Source organism: Pristiophorus japonicus, chromosome 13, assembly GCF_044704955.1.
Source record: "Pristiophorus japonicus isolate sPriJap1 chromosome 13, sPriJap1.hap1, whole genome shotgun sequence".
In the NCBI taxonomy this organism is placed as follows: domain Eukaryota; kingdom Metazoa; phylum Chordata; class Chondrichthyes; family Pristiophoridae; genus Pristiophorus; species Pristiophorus japonicus.
In genome coordinates this window covers 28,546,698-28,568,416 of record NC_091989.1, presented here as the reverse complement: position 1 = coordinate 28,568,416, position 21,719 = coordinate 28,546,698, and the positions used below count along the sequence as shown (strand labels likewise).

General features: G+C 47.9%; 1 pseudogene; it reads left to right on the top strand.

Moving 5' to 3' along the window:
* The first annotated feature begins 5,382 nt into the window (after window positions 1-5,382).
* LOC139279191 (U2 spliceosomal RNA) lies at window positions 5,383-5,583 on the top strand (annotated as a pseudogene).
* Window positions 5,584-21,719: the final 16,136 nt, after the last annotated feature.

Here is a 21,719-nt window from a genome sequence, read left to right as displayed (position 1 = left end):
AAATATGTATCACAGATTGTGGAGACCTTTGGAACCATTGAAATCAGATCCAATTGGCTGGACTGTTAATGATGTCAAAATTACTGCTGGCCAATCAGTGACCGGCAGCTCAGAACAGGATGGACTGGCAACCACGGGAATGTTTCGTGTGCAACACATGAGATTGTACAACGTGGCACTGTAACTGCTCACCGAGAAATGGAAACTGCAGTCACGGGTTCTGACCCCATTCATCAGCCTGTATGTGAATGTAATTCTGATATTACAATTTAATAAATATTCTCAATGAGAACATTTAGGATTTGATGATCATTATATTGAAGTAAAGACCCCAAAAGAAAGGGATAATATTCACAAAAACAAGAGAATTTTTATACGAAACAATCCAATCCATTTTGTAATAGATCTGAACCCCTTCCATTCCCCTATTTCTCATCATTGGTAGCAATGCGGTGGAGGCGGATTTCCTGGAGTGTATTAGGGATGGTTTTCTAGACCAATATGTCAAGGAACCAACCAGGGAGCTGGCCATCCTAGACTGGGTGATGTGTAATGAGAAGGGATTAATTAGCAATCTTGTTGTGCAAGGCTCTTTGGGGAAAAGTGACCATAATATGATAGAATTCCTTATTACGATGGAGAGTGACACAATTAATTCGGAAACTAGGGTCCTGAACTTAAGTAAAGGTAACTTCGACGGTATGAGGTGTGAATTGGCTAGAATAGACTGGCAGAGGATACTTAAAGGGTTGACGGTGGATAAGCAATGGCAAACATTTAAAGATCACATGGATGAACTTCAGCAAGTGTACATCCCTGTCTGGAGTAAAAATAAAACTGGGAAGGTGGCTCAACCGTGGCGAACAAGGGAAATTAAGGATAGTGTTAAAACCAAGGAAGAGGCATATAAATTGGCTAGAAAAAGCAACAAACCTAAGGACTGGGAGAAATTTAGAATTCAACAGAGGAGGACTAAGGGTTTAATTAAGAAGGGAAAAATAGAGTATGAGAGGAAGCTTGCAGGGAACATAAAAACTGACTGCAAAAGCATCTATAAATATGTGAAGAGAAAAAGATTAGTAAAGACAAACGTAGGTCCCTTGCAGTCGGATTCAGGTGAATTTATAATGGGGAACAAAGAAATGGCAGACCAATTGAACCAATACTTCGGTTCTGTCTTCACAAAGGAAGATACAAATAACCTTCCGAATGTACTTGGGGGACAGTGGGTCTAGTGAGAATGAAGAACTGAAAGATATCCTTATTAGTCAGGAAATTGTGTTAGGGAAATTGATGGGATTAAAGGCCGATAAATCCCCGGGTCCTGATAGTCTGCATCCCAGAGTACTTAAGGGAGTGGGCCTAGAAATAGTGGATGCATTGGTGATCATTTTCCAACAATCTATCGACTCTGGATCAGTTCCTATGGACTGGAGGGTAGCTAATGTAACGCCACTTTTTAAAAAAGGAGGGAGAGAGAAAGCGGGTAATTATAGACCGGTTAGCCTGACATCATTAGTGGGGAAAATGTTGGAATCAATCATTAAGGATGAAGTTGCAGCCCATTTGGAAAGCAGTGACAGGATCGGACTGAGTCAGCATGGATTTATGAAAGAGAAATCATGCTTGACGAATCTTACGGAATTTTTTGAGGATGTAACTAGTAGAGTGGACAAGGGAGAACCAGTGGATGTGGTATATTTGGATTTTCAAAAGGCTTTTGACAAGGTCCCGCACAAGAGATTGGTGTACAAAATCAAAGCGCATGGTATTGGGGGGTAATGTACTGACATGGATAGAGAACTGGTTGGCAGATAGGAAGCAGAGAGTCGGGATAAACGGGTCCTTTTCAGAACGGCAGGCAATTACTAGTAGGGTGCCGCAGGGCTCAGTGCTGGGACCCCAGCTCTTTACAATATACAATAACGATTTGGATGAAGGAATAGAGTGTAATATCTCCAAGTTTGCCGATGACACTAAACTGGGTGGTGGTGTGAGCTGTGAGGAGGACGCTAAGAGGCTGCAGGGTGACTTGGACAGATTAGGTGAGTGGGCAAATGCATGGCAGATGCAGTATAATGTGGATAAATGTGAGGTTATCCATTTTGGGGGCAAAAACACGAAGGCAGAATATTATCTGAATGGCAGCAGACTATAAAAAGGGGAGGTGCAACGAGACCTGGGTGTCATGGTTCATCAGTCACTGAAAGTGGGCACGCAGGTACAGCAGGTGGTAAAGAAGGCAAATGGTATGTTGGCCTTCATAGCTAGGGGATTTGAATATTGGAGCAGGGAGGTCTTGCTGCAGTTGTACAGGGCCTTAGTGAGGCCTCACCTGGAATATTGTGTTCCGTTCTGGTCTCCTAGTCTGAGGAAGGATGCTCTTGCTATTGAGGGAGTGCAGCGAAGGTTCACCAGACTGATTCCATGGATGGCTGGGCTGTCATATGGGGAGAGACTAGATCAACTGGGCCTTTATTCACTGGCATTTAGAAGGATGAGCGGGGATCTCATAGAAACATATAAGATTCTGAAGGGACTGGACAGGTTAGATGCGGGAAGAATGTTCTCGATTTTGGGGAAGTCCAGAACCAGGGGATATAGTCTTAGGATAAGGGATAGGCCATTTAGGACTGAGATGAGGAGAAACTTCTTCACTCAGAGAATTGTTGACCTGTGGAATTCCCTGCCGCACAGAGTTGTTGATGCCAGTTCATTGGATATATTCAAGAGGGAGTTACGGTTAAGGGGATGAAGGGGCATGGAGAGAAAGCAGGAAAGGGGTATTGAAGGAATGATCAGCCATGATCTTATTGAATGGCAGTGCAGGCTCGAAGGGCCGAATGGCCTACTCCCGCACCTATTTTCTATGTTTCTATGTATCATGGTGGAAGGTCTCCTTCATGCACTGGCTTCTGTGAGATTGTGACCCGTTTGCAAAGGACAGGGTCAATTCGGAATCATTGACATCTCTCAAAAAGGAGCTGGATCGATGTCTGTTCAGAAGGGAGATTGAGGGATGGGAGATAACGGAACTGCTCAGTGTTTTTCCAGCGACTGAACAGAGCATTCCCTGAACCAACAGCTGTGTGGGACGGAATCTTTCAAAATTCCCTAGATTGAGGAACATTTTGGATTTGAATGATCATTATATTGAGGTAAAGACCCCCAAAATAAACCGTGACTGTAGTTTCCATTTCTCGGTGAGAAGTTACAGTGCCACGTTGTACAATCTCATGTGTTGCACACGAAACATTTCCGTGGTTGCCAGTCCATCCTGTTCTGAGCTGTTAGTCACTGATTGGCCAGCAGTAATTTTGAGAACATCAATCATAAAAACAGTAGAATTTTAATATGCAACAATCCTGTGAATTGACCGATAGCAAATGTAAACCCACAATTCAACAAAGGAGGGAAAGAGAAAACAGGGAACTACAGGCCAGTTAGCCTGACATCAGTTAACAGGGCACTTAGAATAAAATAATATGATTAGGCAGCGTCAACATGGTTTGATGAAAGGGAAAGCATGTTTGACAAATTAATTAAGAGTTTTTTGAGGATGTAACGAGCAGGGTAGATAAAAAGGAACCAGTGGATGCAGTATATATGGATTTCCAAAAAGCATTCGAAAAGGAGCCACATAAAAGGATGTTAAGCAAGATAAGGGCTCATAGGGTTGGGAGTAATGTATAAGCCTGGATAAAGGATTGGTTAACAGACAGAAAACAGAGAGTAAGGATAAACAGGTCATTTTCCGGTTTGTAGGCGGTAACTAGTGGAGTGCTGCAAGGATCAGTGCTTAGGCCTCAGCTATTTACAATCTATATGAATGACTTAGATGAAGGGACAAAGTGCAATGTGTCCAAGTTAGCTGACAATACAAAGCTAGTTGGAAAAGTAAGATGTGAGGAAGACACAAAGAGCCTGCAAAGGGATATAGACAGGTGGGCTATAAGGTGGCAGATGGAGTATAATGTGTGGAAATATGAGATTATTCACTTTGGTCGGAAGAATAGAAAAATAGAATGGGGTGGAAATTTGGTCGCGTCTCATTTGGGACGGTAACCCAGGTGGTGCGGTAATTTAGCGAATTGAAAAAGTTTGCGCCCTCCACCCAGAAATTCATCAGAATTGGGCGATGATCTGATTGGGACGCTAAATCAGCTGTTGCACAACAGAGCTGGGGGGGGCGGTGGGGGGGTGCCATAACGAAACCTTGGTCGGTACATTTGGCTGATCCGTTGCGCATGCACCAAACTCACAGTCAGACCCCAGGAACAGCCGACTCTTAAAGGCCCAGCAACTCAACTATAAGCATGCACACTTCAAGACTTTCACTCACCTGAATCCGGGAGGATGGATGTGGACGCAGCGAGGCAACGAGCGTAACACTTCTCGGCCGCAGCCCTTGAGATGCTCCTGGAGGCCGTGGAATGGAGACAAGATGAACTCCTGCCTGGAGGGGTACAAAATCCATCCCTCCCGAATCTACAGGAGACTGTGGCAGGAGGTGGCACAGCATGTTTCTACCCGCAACACGGTGGCCAGGACCACCACTCAATGTCGAAAAAAATTCAATGACCTCACTTGGTTTGTCAGGGTGAGTACCTGTTACATTATCCTTGCAATGATTTCATGTGAGCCTCACTGCGTCAGACTGCCCACATGTCAGGCCATGCTCTTCGTTGCTCTCTATAGCCTCCCCACACATGCCCCGCCCATCTGTGTGTCTCTCACCTTCTCGCTCCCGACTCAACCTGAGGAAACCAACAGGACCTTTTAAATCTCCATATGCAGTCACAGGCCTTCAGCATCTTACTTACTCGTACCTCCTTGTGCCCAGACCCCACCTTTTACACATCCACTGTGAGCTGCCACACACTCTGAGGTGCAGACATTGAGAGGCTGCGACATCAGTAGCGACTACTTATTACAGACAGATGTTGCACAGCAGTAGGTACACACCCACTGACAACTTCTTGTTTTGCTCATTGCAGGCCAAGCTCGTCCACAACAGGCGAGAGCAGCAGCGGACGGGAGGAGGGGAGCCAGACATCCAGGACCTCACCGCCATAAAGGAGCGAGTGTCTGCCCTCATGGGCCCAGCAGTCGGAGCGGTGGCAGCCGGACAGACAGAGCCCTTGCAGGACACTGACAGTTTGTCAATAAGGTGGGTGGGGTGGGGTGACCCATCCACCTCCATGGCACGAACCTGGTATTGCAGTACTTCCAGGAACGGTGCAGTGGCTCTAGGCCTTTTGGCTAAGAGCATTGGTGCAGAGTGATCCTTGAATGGGTCCAAGGTGATCTCTGGCGTTTGTGATTTGACAAAGAATTGGAACGATTGGCTATGAATTAAAAAAAAAAAAATAAGACGTCAATAAGACGTCTCGGCCTTTTGGCTAAGATCATGCGTAACTGACCTGACAGGGGAGTAACCATGACCCCAACGTGGTTCTCTCTGGATCAGGAAGGTGGTTCTCCTATGCTTTTTGGAAATAGGAGGTGTGTGGGGTTGCTGACCCATCCAACTCCATGGCACGAACCTGGTATTGCAGTACTTCCAGGAACGGTGCTTGGGCTCTAGGCCTTTTGGCTAAGAGCATTAGCGCAGGGTGATCCTTGATGTGTGCAAGGTGACCTCTGGCGTTTGTGATCTGACAAAGAATTGGAAAGATTGGCTACGAAAAATTAAAAAGACGTCTGTTTTCTGCGACACCCCTCACCCTTCATCCCACATGCCTTACAACAGGTATCTGCAAAATAACAATGCCCCCTCATTCTTGTCATCCTGCCTCCACTCATGTTGCTCACACTCATGTTGCTTTGTGTTCAGAATCATTGGTATGCTTCAAAAAGGAGCTGGATCGATGTCTGTTCAGAAGGGGGTATTGAGGGATGGGAAGATAACGGAACTGATTAATTGTTTTCCAGGGACAGAACAGCTCTTGTGGAAGGGAGCCCATGCTGGAATAATGAGTGTTGGACCTTGAATGGAGCGTGATTGATGGGCCTAAAGGCCTTTTGTTGTGTCTATGGAGTGAGAAGTGATTGAGGGATATGTCGGAGGATCTGATCTGTGTACTGGGTGCAGTGAAAATGTAAATCCATTCATCATAGAATCATAGAATTGTTACAGCACGGAAGAATGCCATTCAGCCCGTCGAGCCCATGCCAGCTCTCTGCAAGAGCATCTCAGCTAGTCCCACTCCCCCACCCTTTCCCCATGGTCCTGCAATTTTTTTTCTTTAAGGTACTTATCCAACTACCTTTTGAAAGCCGTGATTGAGTCTGCCTCCATCACCCTTTCAGGCATTGCATTCCAGATCCTGACCACTCTCTGTGGAAAAAAGTTTTTTCTTATGTTGCCTTTGTCAATCACCTTAAATCTGTGTCCTCTGGTTCTCGACCCTGCTGCCAATGGGAACAGTTTCTCTCTATCTACTCTGTCGAGACGCCTCATGATTTTGAACACCTCTATCAAATCTCCTCTCAACCTTCTCTGCTCTAAGGAGAACAACCCCAGCCTCTTCAGTCTATCCCCATAACTGAAGTCCCTCATCCCTGGAATCCCTGGAGGGCCTTCACATCCTTCCTAAAGTGCAGTATTCAGAATTGAACACAATACTCCAGTTGAGCCTGAACCAATGTTCTTTCACAGGTTCATCATAATTTCCACTCTTTTGTACTCTATACCTCTATTCATGAAGCCCAGGATCCTGCAAGCATTTTTAACCGTTTTCTCAACCTGCCCTGCCACCTTCAATGATTTGTGCACATACACCCCCAGGTCTCTCTTTCTTCCACCCACTTTAGGATTGTACTTTTTAGTTTATATTTCCACTCCTCATTCTTTTGAACCAAAATGTATCACTTCACACTTTTCAGCATTAAATTTCATCTGCCACGAGTATGCCCATTCCACCAGCCAGACTCTGTCCTCTTGAAGTCTATGGCTATCCTCCTCACTGTTCACTGTACTTCCAAGTTTTGTGTCATCTGCAAATTTTGAAATTGTGCTCTGTACACCCACATCCAAGTCATGAATATATATCAAGAAAAGCAGTGGTCCCAGTACTGACCCCTGGGGAACAGCACTGTGTACCTTCCTTCAGTCCGAAAAACAACCGCTCACCACTACTCTCTGTTTCCTCACTTAGCCAATGTTGTATCCATGCTGCCACTGTCCCTTTTATTCCATGGATTTGAACGTTGCATATTTTGTTGCCTTTTGGAAATCCATGTACACCACGTCAATCGCATTTCCCTCTTCAACCCTCTCTGTTACCTCATCAAAAAACTAGATCAAGTTGGTTAAACAGGATTTGCCTTTCACAAATCCATGCTGGCTTTCCTTAATTAATCCACACATGTCCAAGTGACTGTTAATTTTGTCCCTGATTATTGTTTCTAAAAGCTTCCCCACTTCCAACATTAAACTGACCAACCTATAGTTGCTGGGTTTGTCTTTTTTGAACAAGGGTGTTACACTTGCAATTCTCCAGTCGCCTTTGTAAGGAAGATTGGAAGATTATGACCAGTACCTCCGTGACTTCTTCCTTCACTTCCCTCAGTGTCCTGGGATGCATCCTATATGCTCCTGGTGACTTAACTACTTTAAGTACAGCCAGCTTTTCTAGTACCTCCCCTTTATCAATTCTTATCCCATCCAGTATCTGCTCTACCTCCTCCTTTATAATGTCTATGACATACAGGCTGATGAATGGGGTCAGGAACCGTGACTGCAGTTCCCATTTCTCGGTGAGCAGTTACAGTGCCACGTTGTACAATCTCATGTGTTGCACACGAAACATTCCCGTGGTTGCCAGTCCATCCTGTTCTGAGCTGTTAGTCACTGATTGGTCAGCAGTAATTTTGACATCATTAACAGTCCAGCCAATCGGATCTGATTTCAATGGTTCCAAATGTCTGCACAATCTGCGATATAAATTTATGCCGTAACACTCGAAACCTCATCACATCAGGTAGGAATGGGAGCAGGAAATTCTCACCTTTAATTTGAAACCTTGGGCCTAATTTTGGCCATGACTTGCATCAATTTTTTTGGAGTAAGTTGTTTTTTCTGGCATAAGTTAAAAAAATGCCATTTTCCCCAAAATATTTGCTCCAGAGTAAATCAGTTAGATACGATTTTTTTAGTTGAGATTTTTTTTCAAAAGGGGGCGTTCCCAGGCACTTACGCCAGTTTTGGCCATTTATGCCACTTTGGCCAGCTAAAACTTACTCCAAATCGACTTTGGTCAGCGTATGTGGCCAGCTCTGAAAAACATTGCGAGCTGTTAAGAATTCAGCGCAAGTTAGTACATTTAAAGCGGCAACACTTACAAAGCACTAAACAAAGCACAAAAAGTAATAAACAATCAATCAATAACAAATAAAAAATAGAAATCCTACCTTTATGCCAGAATCAATTTTTTTTTAAAGCTCCCCCCCGACACATCAAAACACTCTTTCTCTCCCCCCAGCCTCATCAAAACACTCTCCCCGCCCCCCCCATCAAAACATTCTCCCCCCAAAAAACTCTCCTCCTCCCCCCAGCCCCCAAGCAAAACTCTCAAGCACAACCATCAATAAATAAAAAATAAAATTGAAGTCCTACCTCGGCCCAGGAAGTCAAAGGGCCGGCCGGCCAGTGCGGGAGGCCACTTGGCCAGGGATAGGGTGCGGTGAAGATCGGGGTGTCCCTTCAGCCGGGGATAGGGGCTGCGAGCATCGGGTCCTGCTCACAGCCCGCAGGACACGCTGGGAGGGCACGAGCATGCGCGCAGACTTCACTGCACATGCGTGCAGCTGCAGGCAGTGCTTTCTGCGCTGGCCTGTTGCTCTGCCCCCCATTTCACTAGCTATGTCACGCTGGGACATCGGAGAGTTGACAGAGCCGGCAGGTTGGGGCCCCTTTTTTTCGGCACCGTTTCCAGCGCGCAAAGTCTGCGTGTTTAAGGTAAGTGTGCCGAAAAAAGTGTTTGGGGAAAATTGGGCCACTTGACACAAACGTTGAATCTTTTTCTTGTGTTTCAGGTTGGAGGAAAGGAACTTCACTGCAGACATGATGCTGGTGATGGTTTTGGTGCTGAGTGCATTGCTCGCCGGTAATGTGGCAGTTATGGTCAACCAGACTTGGGGCTAGACTTTCCATTAGTTTTGCATCTCTACCGCCCACTTAATATCCATTTTAACGCTGAGCTGAGATATACCACCCAGATATCGGCCATTTTACAAAATAATGGAAACTAACTCACATTTATCGCTCATTTATCGCCCAGCTTTACTTTCGGCATTTAGTTAACACCGAGAATTAATAAATGTACACCTTGACCACAGCGGGTGTACTTGTGGGAGACACTCCTTACCTGGAGATTCAGGTATAAAAGTTAAGGACTCAACACCTGGCGACGGGAAACGGGAATCACTGAACCCAGAGGATGGCCACTGGTAGCTCAGAGGAACGTTACTGTGTGGGTGAAGACTGGGACGATTTTATGGAGAGACTCCAGCAGACCTTTGTCACGAAGGACTGGCTGGGAGAGGATGCGGCGGACAAGCGGAGGGCGCATTTACTAACAAGCTGCAGGACAAAAACGTATGCGCTGATGAAGGACCTGCTCGCACCCCACAAACCGGCCGACAAGTCTTTTGAAGAGCTCAGCCAGCTGATCAGCGAACACTTAAAACCAGCGAGCAGCATACACATGGCCCGGCACCGGTTCTACACACACCGACGTCGGGAGGGGCAAAACATCTCGGATTTTGTGGCAGACTTGCGGCGCTTGGCCAGCTTCTGTAAGTTCTCAGACGCCTGCAGCGGGGAGATGTTAAGGGATTTTTTCATTGAGGGCATTAGCCATGGAGGGATGTTCAGGAAGCTCATAGAGGCCAAGGACTTAACTCTAGAAGGGGCAGCATTGATAGCTCAAACTTTCATAGCCGGGGAAGAAGAGACCAAGTTAATTTATGCGAGTGGTCCTGGGTCCAACGTGGCGCCGGACCAAGGAATTAACGCGATAAACACGGCTCAAGACCTCGCAGTCAGGCAAAGGCATTTTGAAATTGCAGCAGTCAGACAAAGGAATTTTGTAACTGCCCAAGCTGAAACCGACTCTAAGAAGGGCCCCCGACAGGGACAATAGAGAGGGGAGCGGCAATTCATGCCATTAGGGGGACCATTAACACCCACCATCAGAGTGTTTAGAAACGACCAAGGGAACAATCAGAGAGGAATACCTGCTAACAGTCCCTTTGTGAACAACGATCTGAGCCAATGCTGGAGATGCGGGGGCAAACATTATGCGAAAAGCTGCAAATTTCAATAGTTTGTCTGTAGGAATTGTAATACCAGAGGGCATTTGGCTACGGTTTGCAAACAGCCGGTAGCGAGGCTAATCTATGAGACAGAGGAATCAGGCGAGGGGCTTGCAGTGTGGGACAATGCCTGGGGTAAAGCCATGGATGCTGAAGTTCAGCGGGTTCATGTGGCTGACGTTCACAGCTCATACACCAAAACGCCACCCATGATGAACGTTTTATTGAATGGCATCCCAGTGCGCATGGAGCTGGACACGGGAGCTAGCCAGTCCCTCATGAGTGCACAACAATTTGAGAAACTATGGCCACACAGAGCTAACAGGCCCAAACTGGAATGAATAAATATGCAGCTATGGACGTACATCCAAGAGATCATTCCAGTGCTCGGCAGTGCAAACGTGGTGGTAACACACAATGGGTCACAGAACCGGCTGCCACTCTGAATTGTTCCAGGAAATGGCCCCGCGCTTTTGGGAAGGAACTGGCTAGCTGAGATGAACTGGAAATGGGGGGATGTACACGCCATTTCATCTGTGGAGCGAAGCTCATGCTCACAGGTACTACAAAAATTCGGGTCACTGTTTCAACCCGGTGTCGGACGTTCAAGGGCACAAAAGTAGTTATACGCATCACCCCGGACGCCAGACCAGTGCACCACAAAGCCAGAGCGGTGCCGTACGTGATGCGTGAGAAAATTGAGAGTGAACTGGACAGGCTGCTCAGAGAGGGCATAATTTCGCCCGTGGAATTCAGTGACTGGGCAAGTTCCATCGTTCCTGTCCTTAAAGCGGATGGCTCGGTTAGGATCTGCGGTGACTACAAAGCTACGATCAACCGGGTGTCCCTGCAGGACCAATACCCGCTCCCGAGGGCGGAGGACCTTTTTGCCATGGTGGCAGGTGACAAGCTGTTCACTAAATTGGACCTCACTTCGGCCTACATGACTCAGGAACTGGCTGAAGAATCCAAGCTTCTGACCACCATCACGACGCACAAGGGTTTATTCATCTACAACAAGTGTCCTTTTGGCATCCGTTCGGCGGCTGCCATCTTTCAGAGATACATGGAAAGCTTGCTGAAATCCATTCCCGGCACAATCGTAATCCAGGACGACATCCTAATAACGGGTCGAGACACCGAGGAACACCTCCACAACCTGGAGGAGCTGCTACGCCGACTGGACCGGGTAGGCCTGCGGCTGAAGAAGTCCAAGTGTGTGTTTTTGGCCCCAGAGGTTGAGTTTTTGGGCAGGAGGGTTGCCGCAGACAGGATCCGGCCTACCCAATCCAAAACGGAGGCGATCCGTCGTGCGCTTCGGCCCGGCAACACATCGGAGTTGCGATCCTTCCTGGGACTTTTCAACTATTTCGGGAACTTTCTGCCGAACTTGAGCACATTGTTGGAGCCGTTACACATGCTCCTGCGTAAGGGTTGGGAATGGTTTTGGGGGGACTGTCAAGAATGGGCTTTCAACAGGGCGCAGAACCTGCTTTGTTCTAACAAACTGTTAACGTTGTATGACCCCTGTAAAAAACTAGTTTTAACATGCGATGCATCATCATACGGGGTTGGTTGTGTGTTGCAGCAGGGTAATGGAGACAGACAACTCCAACCGGTGGCTTATCTCTCCAGGTCGCTCTCCCAGGCAGAGCGTGGGTACGGCATGGTCAAAAAGGAAGCACTCGCTTGCGTTTATGGTGTGAAAAAAATGCACCAATACCTTTTCGGCAGACCGTTCGAAACGGACCACAAGCCGTTAACTTCTCTGTTATCCGACAGCAAGGCGGTCAATGCAAATGCGTCAGCTCACATTCAGCGATGGGCTCTCACGCTGGCTGTGTATGACTGCACCATACGGCACCGGCCAGGCACCGAAAACTGCGCTGACGCGCTCAGCAGGCTTCCCCTGGCCACCACCGAGGGGGGCGGCGGAGCAAAGCGCTGAAATGGTCATGGCCATTGAGGCTTTTGACACTGCAAGCTCCCCCATCACAGCCCGCCAGATCAAACTCTGGACCAACAGGGACCCCCTCCTATCCATGATAAAGAAATGTGTCCTGACGGGGTATAGGGCGCCCACGCATGGGGCGTGCCCCGAGGAGGTCAGACTGTTTCAGAGACAGATGGATGAGCTCTCCATCCAAACCAACTGCCGAGTAGTCATGCCCCATAAGGGGAGGGAAGCATTCATCAGGGAACTCCACAGCAAGCACCCTGGAATTGTGCGAATGAAGGCAATTGCCCGGTCACATGTATGGTGGCCGGGAATTGACACAAACCTGGAACACTGGGTTCACAGGTGCATGACGTGTGCCCAGCTGGGCAATGCCCCCAGGGAGGCCCCGCTCAGCCCGTGGCCCTGGCCCACTAAGCCTTGGTCACGCATTCACGTGGACTATGCGGGCCCGTTCATGGCAAAAATGTGCTTGATAATTGTCGATGCATACTCGAAATGGATCGAGTGCATGATATTAAACTCGTGCACGACATCCATCACCGTGGAGAGCCTGCGCATGGTTTTCGCAACCCACAGCTTACCGGACATTCTGGTCAGCGTCAATGGCCCGTGTTTCACCAGCCATGAATTCCAGGAGTTTATGTCGGGTAATGGCATCAAACATGTCCGGACGGCGCCGTTCAAGCCGGCTTCCAATGGCCAGGCGGAACGTGCAGTTCAAGTCATAAAGCAAGGCATGCTCCGCATCCAAGGACCCTCTCTGCAGTACCGCCTATCGCACCTCCTGCTGGCCTATAGGTCCCGGCCGCACTCGCTCACGGGAGTTCCGCCTCCTCATGAAACGTACGCTCAAAACGCGGCTGTCCCTCATCCACTCAACCCTGGCAGACATTGTTGAGGGCAAGCGCCAGTCCCAAACCGAGTGACGCGATTGTAACTCAAGGGAGAGGTGTATAGAAATGGATTTGTACTTAACCATGCATTGGGACCCAAGTGGCTGGAGGGCACCGTAATTGGTAACGAGAGAAATAGGGTCATAGTGGTCAGACTCAATAATGGGAAGATATGCCGCAAACACTTGGACCAAGTAAAGAAAAGGTTCAGCATAGACACCGATGAACATGAAGAAGAGCATGAGATGTTAACCACACCACTGCCAGTGGACGAGCAACAAGGACAATCACCAGCATGCACAGTCCCTGCGGCCAGCCCGGACAGGCCGGAATCACCCCAGGTGACAGAAACGCATGCCAAGGCTCAGCCACCAGAGCCTCAACTGCGACGCTCCACGAGAGCATCAACCACCTGATAGACTTATCCTTTGAGTCAAAAAGACGTAAGGGGGGAGGTGATGTCATGTATGTAACCAGCATACTACTGTAACCCTTATACAATTGTAACCCTCATGTAACCACTACATACTGTACATACTTACTAGAAATGTACACCTTGACCACAGGGGGTGTACTTGTGGGAGACACTCCTTACCTGGAGATTCAGGTATAAAAGGGGAGGTCCCTCGCAGGGTCAGCACTCCTTGGTCCAGGTAATGAAGGTGAAGGTCACAGAGTGACTGTGTCTGCAGTACGTGCCTCGTGTGATTATGTTTAAGAGTTAAGGACTCAACAACTTCAAACACAGAGAACACAAATGCAAAAAAACAAGGTACCTCCCTCCCCCTCCCCCCTTCCCCCAAACCTCCCAACATTTATTCAATAGCAACAACAACAACATCAAAATACTCTCACAACTACAACTGCGGCCATGCACCTCACTTTCCTTTCTCCCCCCCCACCCCCGGCTTCTCCTCCCCACCTCTACCCCCTCCCCTTCCTCTCCTGACTCCAAGTCACCTTGCTGTAGTGCTCCTCAGGTGCTGCTTCATTGGAGGGATGACGGCAGATCTGCTGGTTGGCCAGATGCTGGAGAGGATGGTCCCGAGGAGGGAACGGCCTCCGAGCCAGAAGCAAGAGATTCCTCCTGACCTGCATGTGTTGTTGGCAATAGGGGTGTGGTACCTTGAGGTTCAGTGCCGTGTTCCGAGACCACTGGTAGCCCTGTGGCACTAGTGTTCCTGGCTATCACCTCCAGGGCCATCGTTATCCACGGCACGTACTCTGCCATGGTCGCGGATATGATGGCCAACTGTTGAGATATGCCCCCCCATTGTCTGGAGGATCTGCTGACCTATTTCAACACTCCTCCTGGACAAATTAACCATGTCCCCACATAGATCTGCTGAACCAACCTCCGCGGGGTCGGCACCGGCATGGAGACACTGGGCTTACCCTGCGGCAAAGTGCTTGGGCCCACTACATCCACGGTGGAGGAGGACATGGCCGCAGGAGCACTAAATGTCATCGGTGTTGTTGACATGATGGAGCTTGTTGCTGCAGGCTCCTCAAACTCCGCACTGCTGTCAGTGGAGAAGGCACCCTGCAGCTCCACGGGCGAGATTCGGGGCTCCTCACCACCAGAATGACGATCCCTCGCCGACACCAACACCGGATCTGCACCTTGCCTCGGTGGTGTTGCCTGTGACTGCGCTGTTGGCTGAGCTACAAAACATAAATGAGGTACTTAGAGGAGAAGGGGGTGCTCGGGTCACAGGGTGATTCAAACACTACACACAGCATATGCACGACAACAGCACTACTGCAATCAAAATATTCACAGACATCACATTTAATGAACATAACCAAATTCTGCATTACAATGGTCTTTATGAGCCCACCATTAATTACATAACACTTTCATCAATCATATATGATCTATTGCTCGGATATGAGTGGGTGTGGCATCTATGGACTTTACTTCACGCAATGGTGCATACTTTACTCACGTAGTATCACATCAGGTTCTGCTGCTGCATGTGTGGCCAACTGGGGGTTGCTCCCCACTAGTGCCAGCGGCAGCTCCTCAAGGTCGATCAGCTCAGTGATCACTGGTGGGCCGCCACCCGTGTGCTGCTGCTCGGCCCTATGCTTCGAAAGCTTCTTCTGCAAAAGGTAACAAAAGCATGACATGGCATAAGATCATTGCATAAGATCATTGCTAGGTACTGTCACAGATACTGATACAACTCATAACTGACAGATGTTATCATTATTATTATTAGTATCATTTTTAACCTAAAGACGTACACCGTAAACGTAGGGTTTGATTTAAACATTCCCGGTCTAACTGCAATACATCAGATCTGAATTTATTCGCTCATTACACTTACAATTCCAATTATATAAATATATAAGTAAATGCAAAGAAATGTAATATGCACACTGCCGGAGCTGACAAGGTCGTTCCAGCACTTGCGGCACTGGTTGCCCTCACGCACCTCATCCAACGAGACCACCTCAGCTATCTCCGCCCAACTTTTCTGGTAAACCTGGCTTCCCACCGCACCCTGGGTCAATTGACGCCAACGTGACTCCACCTCCAGCAGCAGGGCAGCATTTGCTTCGTCGGAGAATCTCTGAGCTCATTTTCATCTTCCCAATTCAACTTCCTCTCCAACTTCACTGCTCTCACCAGCCTCTTCCCCCTCCACATCGTGCAGTCCCGCCTCCTCCATGCCTTTCATGTAAATAATTTTTTTTTGCCAAAATTTCGGTGTCAACAAACTAAATAGTGCTCTAAATTCTTCTTACACCTCCCAAAAATCTTTCCTCCCTCCCACACAGACAAACAAACCACAAAGAACCAGACAACACACCCACACACGCTTTCACTTCCTCTCTGCTCTCTCCCTCTCTCCTCTTGTGCACATGTATTGATGACCCCTGACCTCCTGAAACGCGGGAAAAGACCGTTGCCATGGCGTTGCCATGATGCTGACATTTTATGGCAGAAGAAAAATTTTTTTACCGCTAATGCCCATTTCACATCGCTCCCGCTAACGGCCATTTTATAAAATGGAAAGTAGGGGTTTTGAAAATGGGCGATAAACCGCCGATCTCAAAACCCACAATGGACAGTCTAGCCCATGGTGTGTGAGGGCAGGTTAGTGCCAAGAGGTGAGGAGTTACTGGATTACCTGTTGTGTAAATTAGAGGGATCAGAAAGTTTTGGCATCTGAAGGAATGTCCTAAAATGGGTAACGATCTAACTTTGCAAAACTTTGATATTCTATCCAGTCTAATCCCACTGCCCACCCCCCATATCCTTTAATATCCCACTCATTCTACGCCCACTCTCCTGCTCACTCCCCATAGGTTTTAATATCCCATCCAGTCTAATCCCACACTCCTGCTCACTCCCCATACCCTTTAATATCCCACTCATTCTACGCCCACTCTCCTGCTCACTCCCCATTCCCTCCAATAGTTTATTTTTCGGCTGATAGTGCCCAGTAACGGAGGGATTATTTGCACCGGATCTTTGACTCTCTCTGCGCATCCATGCCCGTTTAGTATTGCGCATGTGCACTCGATCCAGTCGCGCATGTGCAGTATATAATGATGCGGCCTGCACCGACACGCTTCACTCGGCTCCAGGCTGAGATGGTCAGGGGATCCTTTGGTGGCCGGGGGTTGGAGGTGGTTGGGGGAGGAGAGGGGATTGAAAGGGGAGGGAGAGAGAGGAACAGAGGGAGAGAGAGCAATGGAGGGGGAGGGAGAGCGAGAAACAGAGGGGGAGGGAGTGAGAGGAACAGAGGGAGAGAGAGGAATGGAGGAAGAGGGAGTGAGAAGAACAGAGGGAGAGAGAGTGAGAGGAACAGAGGGAGAGAGAGGAACAGAGGGGGAGGGTGTGAGAAGAATAGAGGTGGAGGGAGAGAGAGGAACAGAGGGGGAGGGTGTGAGAGGAACAGAGGGGGGGAGAGAGAGGAACAGAGAGGGAGGGAGAGGGAGAGGAATGGAGAGTGTGGGAAGGAGAGGATGGAGAGGGAGAGGATTGAAGGGGTGGAGGATGAATTGGGAGGAGAGAGAGGATCGGAGGCTAGGATAGGGAGAATCGGAGGGGGGAGAGAGATAGATGATCAGAGGGGAGGAGATCGATGTAGGGGTGAGAGGGGATCGATGGGGGGAGAGGAGCTTGGAGTGAGAGGAGCTCAGAGAGGGGGTGAAGGTCCGGAATGCAGGGGGTGAAGATCAGGAGCTCGTGGGGATAGGGGGAGGGAGAACCTCAGAAATTTATTGACGGGGGGAGCATGGTGAGAACAGTGGGGTGGTGCAGGGGAAGAACGTGATCCAGGTGTAAAGGAGGGGGGAATGAGAGCAAGAACGTGGGTAGAACTATTCCTCCAAGTCCAATCCCACTCTCTGCCTACTCCCCATAATCATTAATAGCCCACCCAAGCAAATCTCACTGTCCTGCTCACTCTCCATACCATTTAATATCCCACCCAGTCTAATCAAACTCTCCTGCACACATTCCATAATCTTCAGTATCTCACCTATTGCAAACCCATCTCCGCTCACCCCCACCTTCCCCCCCCCAACCCCCACCCCCGTACCATCTATATCCCAGCCAGTCTAATCCCACACTCCTGCTCACTCCCCATACACTTTATTAAAGCACCCAGTCTAATCCCACTCTCCTGCTCACTCCCCATACACTTTATTAAAGCACTCAGTCTAATCCCACTCTCCTACTCAGGGGTTTGCCGACTTCCTTCCCCTCCACAAATATTCTTGTGTCCCCTTCACCTCCACTACTCGATCTTCGGGGTCCAGGCTGCTTCTCTGGCCTGGATTCCCCGTCCATAATGGACCCGGATTCTGTGTCCAGATCCTGTTGAGTTAAGGCTGGAATGTGTCGGGAGGCTGTGACAACTTAGGGACATAGTTTATTATTAATTTGTGCCTCTTGTTCCCATCACACCGACCAGTAGAAACTGATTGTCAATTCCTCACAGTGTTGGGTTCACTCGACAGCATTTCATTCAGTGACCAGCTGAGTAAACTTTTGGGGTGGAATAGCGTCCAATAACTCCGGAGAGGGAGGGGGGGATAATGTCTAACAACCACCGGGGGGGGCGCGGGGGGTGCTAGCGATATTGTCTAATAAACACGGGAGGGAGGGGATAGTGTTGAATAACCCCGAGGTGGGGTGGGGGGGGAATAATGTCGAATAACCCTGGGATGGGGGGAGGGGGGATTAGTGTTGAATAACACCAAGGGGGCATAGCCCCAGGGTATGAGTGGAATATGCCTTATAACCCCGGGGGGGGGGCGGAGTGGGGGAGGCAGGGGGGATAATGTCTAATAACCCCGGGGGCAGGCGGGGGGCGCGGGATTTGGTGATTGTCTATGGGGAGACCTTTTTCCAGCGGCAGAAGGTACGATTACCAAAGTACACAGATTTAGCTGAATTGGCAAACAAACCAGAGGGGAGATGACGAGTAGAATCTTTCTTACACAGCGAGTCATTATGATCTGGAACGCAATGCCTGAAAGGGTGGTGGAAGCAGATTCAGTGATAACTTTCAAATGGGAATTGGATATACATTTGTAAAATGAAACATTTACTGGGCTATGGAGAAATAGCAAGGGATGGGAATCATTGGATGGGTCTTTCAAAGAGCCGGCACAAGCACAATGGGCTGAATGGTTTCCTTCTGTGCTCTATCCATCTATGATTCTCTGAAACCTTGAATCAGAAATAAACTGTGAGTATTTGAGGATTGCTGTTGTGATTATTGCAGCTTGTTTTAATCTAATGCCCTTTAACTGCAGCTCATGTGGCTCTGAATAGAACATTGGAGAACGGGCAACCGGAGACAGAGACTGATCAGGGTCAGGACCTTGAAACACGTGGCACCTTTGGGACAGGAACTTATTCCGCTGGCTGGTTTTATCTTAGTCGTTGTTACAGGTTCTTCCCTCAAAAGAAGATTTGGATAAAAACTGAGGTACGTGCCTGAAGTCCCCATTGTAAACTATTGACCTAGAAATTGGGGTGTGCTGGTAAGCTGCTGGTAACATTGGCGGTCAAGTATAACAGCCTCCGACTGAGAGAGCGCAGTCAGTAACATGGCGGTGATTTTATTGTACAATACGCTCTTCATAGAATCATAGAATCATAGAAATTTATGGCATGGAAGGAGGCCATTTCAGCCCATCATGTTCGCGCCGGCCGACAAACAGCTATCCAGCCTAATCTCACTTTCCAGCTCTAGATCCGTAGCCCTGCAGGTTACAGCACTTTAAGTGCACATCCAAGTACCCCTTAAATGTGGTGAGGGTTTCTGCCTCTACTACCCTTTCAAACAGTGAGTTCCATACCCCCAACCCCCCACCCTCTGTGTGAAGAAATTTTCCCTCATATCTCCTCTAAACCTCTTACAAATTACTTTAAATCGATGTCCCCTGGTTATTGACCCTTTTGCCAAGGGAAAGAAGTCCTTCCTATCCATTCTATCTGGGCCTCTCATAATTTTATACACCTCAATAAGGTCTCCCCAAAGCCTCCTCTGTTCCAAGGAAAACAAACCCAGCTTATTCAATCAATCCTCACAGCAACATTTTCCAGACCAGATAACATCCTGAAAAATCTCCTCTCTACCCTCGCCAGTGTAATCACAGCTTTCCTGCAATGTGGTGACCAGAACTGCACACAGTACTCTAGCTGTGGCCTTACTAGTCTTTTATACAGTTGAAGCTCTTTGCAGCACTAATCTCAGAAGGAGGCCAAAGATTGCCTCTGTCTCCCGCTTGCAGTGGAGGGGAACGGGGGAGAAAGGAGTAACTCGAACGTTGTCGTACGTGCTCCAAAACTATTATCTGCCACCCGATGTTTGTCAATTTGTTGTTTGTTTATTAAAGAGATCGTGACAGAGGTTATCTTCAATCACCCATTAATTTACTGACCCACAAACACTGCAGGCCTCCCCGAAAGCTGCCAGAAAATACAACTCACCCCATCCTATTTGAGTGGTCAGCAACTCGTCGTTGTAGGCCGAATGATGTCATGCTCCACCTCTTTAATGTACTCTCGGTGATAGGCACCGACAGCACTGATAATAAAGGATAGGATAAAGTCACTAGAAAGAAAGGATCTTAGATCGTAAAATCATGACACAGAATCATTTGGGGCAGAGCTAAAAAATAACAAGTAGCAGAACATATTGATGGGGGGAGTTTATAGGCCCACGAACAGGAGTTGCGGTATCGGGCACAGTATAAATCAGGAAAATAGAGGTGAATGTAACAAGGATAATACAGTAATCATGGGGGATTTTAATTTTCATATAAACTGGGTAAAACACATTTGCAGTAATATTACAGAGAACGAGTTCATGGAATGCTTTCAAAGTAGTTTTCTAGATCATCAGTATTATGCAACAAACAGAGTTAATCAATAACCTGGAAGAAAAGGAACCTCTGGAGAAGATTGATCATACTATGATAGAATGTCATATTGGGGAAGTTGGGCTACATTCCCCTTCTGTTAGTGCTCCCGGGAGGCGCTAATGGGGCACAAATGCGTTTGTGACCGGGTGCAGCGAGAACAGCGCCTCTCGCTAAATTCGGCGGGAATTTTGCGGGGACGGTAACACGTTGCACAGCTGCCCAGTGACACACCTGAATAAAACTTGGCCCTCACCCCCTGGTTTTGCACCCGCTGCTGATAACAACAGCTTCAACAATCGGATTACAGTCAGATGCCGGCTTAAAGGTTCCAGCATGCAGTTTACTTTATTCGGCCAACAATGGCTCCTTCTTAGCTTCACATAGCTAGACAAGCATTCTGACCAATTTGTATGATTTGAAGTTGAAGGAGTGTTCTGGCTCATAGAATCATAGGGCCTAAATTTGCCCAGGAATTGCTCAGTTTTTTTTGGAGCAACTTGATTTTTCTGGAGTATCTTAAAAATCCCCATTTTGCACATTCAATTTGCGCCAGTGTCAGTGAGTTAGTTAGGATTTTTTTTAGCTCTGTTTTTTTTTTCAAAAGGGGGCGTTATCAGCCACCTACACCTGTTTTGGCCATTTAAGCCAGTTTGGACAGCTAATAGTTGCTCCAAACTAACTTAGGCCAGCGTATGTGGCCACCTCTGGCCGCACAGAAAACCCTTGCGGAGAGTTAAGAAATCACTGCATGTAGGTACTTAATGACTTGACTAAAGAATATGACTAGGATCAAACAGCGATAGAGGACTGACAAACTTCACAAAGTTAATTTACTGTACAACAGAAGCATTTATGGAAGGTTAAACTACAAAAATAAAAGTAGTAAAGAGACCAAACATATTGACCTAATTTTTTGAAAATATCCAAACAAAAAATAGAAGTACCTTCATCAACAGATTTAAGGAAAGTCTTGAGTAAGCTCATTAAATTTACTGGCTACACAATTATCACCACCCGCACACCCCCCCATTAAAACTCCCTCACCCTTGATCAAAACTTCACCCCCGATCAAGGCTCCACCCTCGATCAAAACACACCACCCGATAAAAACTCACCCCCGATCAAAACTCCCCGCCCGATAAAAACTC